We start from the raw sequence: 4,890 nt of genomic DNA, 5'->3' as shown, positions 1-4,890 counted from the left end.
TAGTTCTAATCATAGCTTGTTACCCCATACTGAAAACCTTAATCATAGATGTTACTAATTGAAATTTAATTATAACAAATTGTGCCGAGAACAATGCGTTTTGGGTGGATCTTCAGTGTGTGTCGTTGCCTTCAAATAGCCTACTCTCATAATACGCAAGTTACAATAATTCTTTTGGCACGAATATGATGTTTCTCATTATTTTATTGGAACAAATCACACAATTCTCAACGAGTTTTCCAGTGATTCTCAATTTTCTGGTGCTCAGAAATGGCTCATATATACATACATGCTTGAAATGAATGCCAATATGGCGCCTCACAACTGTGTACTGAAGAGAGGCGGCGTGCGTGTGACGTAATGGTGTTGTGCCATCTCATCGGTCAATGCTCAGACGCACGCTTAGAATATCTGATATGCCAGATATTTCTCTCCCGAACGTGCAGAAACTCGGCACGCTCAATGCTCAACGTTCGGATGCACGGTCCGTGTGCCGACGGCTTTACGCCTGATGTGGTGTGCCTGCCGGCTGCCACAGCAGAGCCTCTCACCTGACGCCGTATGCCCGGCATGCCCTGGCAGTGAAACATCCATCACTATACGTGCGGCAGGCAACCAGTTAAAACAGTGCTGCCTCGTTTGGTTTATCGAACATCAAGATCAGAACAAAAGATGACATTAATCACTTCTGGTTGATTATTTATTTTTTCCAGTCAGTGAATATTTTAATTGCATGTGTCGACTGCGTATTTCACAGTGTCGTGAATATGTTAATGTTTTATATTCATGTCTGGGTAACAGATATATGTTGCAGTAATCAAGCAATGGATTTTTGCGGTGATGATTCGTATGGTGTACTGGGTTTTAAGTAAGGGTTCCCATTTCGTACGGTGATTAATTTGGATCGAGTTTTTTGTTTCAGTAGGGAAACGATAGTTTATCTGAAGAAGTTTACATAGGCCTGCAAACTTCTGGGGAACTGGAGACTCCAATGTTCAGATACTCTGCGACACAAGTCTATCCTCAGGCGCAAAATTTGAAGAGGGCGTGTTTCCCTGTTCCTAAAAAAGGCACTGAACACTTTGGGACTTAACAGCTGAGGTCATCAGTCCCCTAAAACTTAGAACTACTTAAACCTAACTAACCTAAGGACATCTCACAAATCCATGCCCGAGGCAGGATTCGAACCTGCGACCGTAGCGGTCACGCGGTTCCAGACTGAAGTGCCTAGAACCACTGCTCCTAAGAGTAGATCATTGATCAGTGTTAATGCATCAGTCCTATGTAGATCCTTATGAAGCAGTACTATATTTAGACTATCTGCTTAGTGCAAACTCGAAGCAAAAAAGATCGCATCCTGAGCTAATATTCACACCAGTTTTCTATGGAGGGTGTGGACTGTGGCAGGATAAGGGACTACAAAGAACAGCGAATGTATGGAGAACGTTTTAGCTATCATTTCTTTTAATCCTGGGGACAAAGCCTCCCACACACTATTATGTAAGGGCAGGAGGCTGCACCTGGGTGTTTGGAGTATTTTTAATGTTTTGGAACGCGAAAGGCGTCTTGTAAGTAACTACAAAATGTTTCAGTTCTGACCCTATCAAAAAACCTGCGTAATAAAGACTTTTACCATGTTTCCTTGAAAGAAAAACACCTGAATACACTAGTAGAAGGGCAACAGTGCCATCAGCACAGTGTTAGTTCAGGTTGCCTACATCAGGAGCAAGTAACATTCTGCAGCAAACCCATTGTTCTCTTTTGATTGATAGGTGCTTAACCTGTTGTTCTTCTAAGAGGATTAAGACCCCATGGCGGTTAAGCCATCGTTTTGACTGACAGGTCCTTAGCCTATTGTTGCCCCACACCTCCCCCTCCTTCACCTCCCCCTGCAACACTTCCTCCATCCCCATCCCTCAGGGAACTCCCCTCTCCGATACAAGAACACTTTTGATATAAATTTGATTGACTAATTAATTAAATCGATTATTTAATTAAATCCACCCTCTGGAAAACCCACAGTCCTCCCCTCCCGCAAATTGGTGGGAAAAAGCTCAGTTGCTCGGTCATTTTGAGGGAAATCGATTACAGTGTATGGAATATTGTTTAAAAAATTTAGGCAATGTGTTGGATATTGCTTATTCAAACAATTAATGAGATTCAACGTGGTGTATGCAATACTGTTTATTCAGTTAGTTAAAGAATTTGTCAGGTAATCGATTGCAGTATATGGAATATTGTTTAAACAATTTAGACAGTGTGTGGAATAGTGTTTATTTAAACAATTTATGCGATACAAGGCAGTGTCTGGAATATAGTTTATTTAATTTAGTTAAAGAATTTGTCAGTAAATTGACTGCAGTGTATGGCATACTGTTTATTTAAGGCAAGTTACAGGATACTAGATGGAGTATGGAATATAGTTTATTAAAAGAATTTGTCAGTGAATCGATCGCAGTATGGAACATTTAACCAGTTGCGGTGCTTTTTTATTCTGATCGCGCTTGTAAACGCTGAGTATGCTTAGTTTATATTTGCTGCCGGAGTCAGTCATGCTAAGGCTCTTATTATTTGTTTTCCTCACTTTTCGAAGCACACTGGTGGCTAAGCACAGACGGGAAAATCAAAACAATTACATATCTAAAAGTTGATGACATATTTCGAAACTCACCGTAACTTTCTTCAGACAAACAAATTACCAGAATCTCAGTGGAAAATTATTTTGTACAAATCGAGACACATACAGCAGGCATATTACACTAACAGTTAAACCCTGCAAAAGTGTTCTACAGATCACGTATGGAAGTAAGTTTGGTATAATAGCCACCGTTTGGCGTCTCCCATGCATGTCTCTATCGTTAGGGCACCGCAATGAGGGCCAAAACCGCCCAACTTCCTAATTACAGATCATGTTGCTAAATACCACTGAGCATGAACTACATGTCGGCCTCCTTTGATCTTGCGGCCCCCAAACAAAGCATCAGGTGGCAGCATTCTGTTGATCAGGAAATTCCAGACTCACTTCATGTGTCTGTCTTTCTTACGAGGTCACTGTGTGAATCAACATCCCGAAACATGCAGACGGAGGTTTGCATTTCTTCTCAGAATACGGCGTTCCTATTGGCTGATGCTGGAGACAAAGGGAGAGCTGATGCAATTTCGACATCAAAAATAGAGTGAAATAAACCATTTGTACTACTCTTCCCATTTAATTGTTTAACCATTTATAGGAGCCAAACAGACCGCTTAAAACACTCACCCCCACCTTACGATGATCCTACTTCATAATAAACATATTTTCAGCGTTTGAATATCACACACAAACATCATACAAATCAAGTAATGAAATTAACACCACGAGTAGATCATAGCACTAAATTTATCTGAAGTCTTGTGCGCACCAATGTTTGAGAGCACAAACACCCTCCTCCACCACAACATTTGTATAAGTACATAATGAAAGGCCCCTAGGTTACCGTAAAATTAAGATTTAAAAAGAAAATTGAAACACCGAGTAACCAGAGGGTTGGCAAAGACGTTAATTATGAATGCGCGGTAAGGCGCAGACAAACGAAAACATTTTCTCATTCAATTTGTTGCACAGTATTTTTGTTTTAGACACAGTCAGACTCTCTCGTATGTAGAAGGACGATGAGGAGTTCGATTTTAGAAACGAAGTAGTGCGATCTCGATGTATTATATGTGTGAGTGAATTATATAATGTTAAAAAACCGTATCAAGCATTTTATTTATTGAACTGAAGAGGATTTTTTGTGATCACGACAAGCGCTGGTGTCCCCGGAGTCCTCAGCCACTGCAGCTTCAACTAGGTCAGCGAAGTCCGATTGCCAAGAAAAATAAGATAAGCACAAACATTTTAACAACGCAACAATATTCATATTCATTTTTTAAAATTTATATATAAATATAACTGATGAAAAAATCCTACCAATTACACAAACTACATCTATGTGATTACTCGTCAATTCCCAATAAAGTGCCTGGCATAGGGTACAACAATGAACCACCTTCAAGCTGTCTTTCTGCCGTTCCACTCTCGAATGTCCTGCGGGAAAAACGAGCACTTAAATTTTTCTGTGCGAGCCCTGATTTCTCTTATTTTACCGTGACGACCATTCCTCGCTATTTAGGTGGGTGTCAACAATGTTCTCACAAATGGAGGAGAAACCTAGTGATAGAAATTTCATGACAAGATTCCGTAGCAACGAAAAACGCCTTTGTTTTAATGATTGCCACTCCAATTTATGTATCATGTCTGTGGCACTATCTCCCTTATTTCGCGATACGACAAAACAAGCTGCCCTTCTTTGAACTTTTCCGATGTCAGCCGTCAGTCCCACCTGATGCAGATCCCACACCGCACAGCAATACTCCAGAATATGGCGGACAAGTGTGGTGTAAGCAGTCTCTTTCGTAGATCTGTTGCACCTTACAAGTGTTCTGCCAATGAATCGCAGCCTTTGGTTTTCTCTACCCACAACATTATCTATGTGATCGTTTCGGTTTAGCTTATTTGTAATTGTAATCCCTAAGTATTTAGTTGAATTTACAGCCTTCAGATTTTTGTGACTTATGACGTAATCGAAATTTAGTGGATTTCTCTTAGCACCCATGTGAATAACTTCACACTTTTCTTTATTCAAGGTCAACTGCCACTTTCCGCACCATACAGATAACTTATCTAAATCGTTTTGCAATTCCTTTTGGTCATCTTGTGGGGCGGCGGGTGGAATAATAGAATAGATGTTTTGTATTTACGCTGTTGTTTGCCGTTCTCAACACTGGCTCTCTAACTACAATATTGGCAACCAGAAAGTGATTAACAAAACGTGAAGCCTGTAATTAGAATTCCTAGTGCCCACTTCATCT

Source organism: Schistocerca nitens, chromosome 1 (genome assembly GCF_023898315.1).
Source record: "Schistocerca nitens isolate TAMUIC-IGC-003100 chromosome 1, iqSchNite1.1, whole genome shotgun sequence".
NCBI classification, from domain to species: Eukaryota; Metazoa; Arthropoda; class Insecta; order Orthoptera; family Acrididae; genus Schistocerca; species Schistocerca nitens.
Note: the sequence above shows the minus strand (reverse complement) of the source record.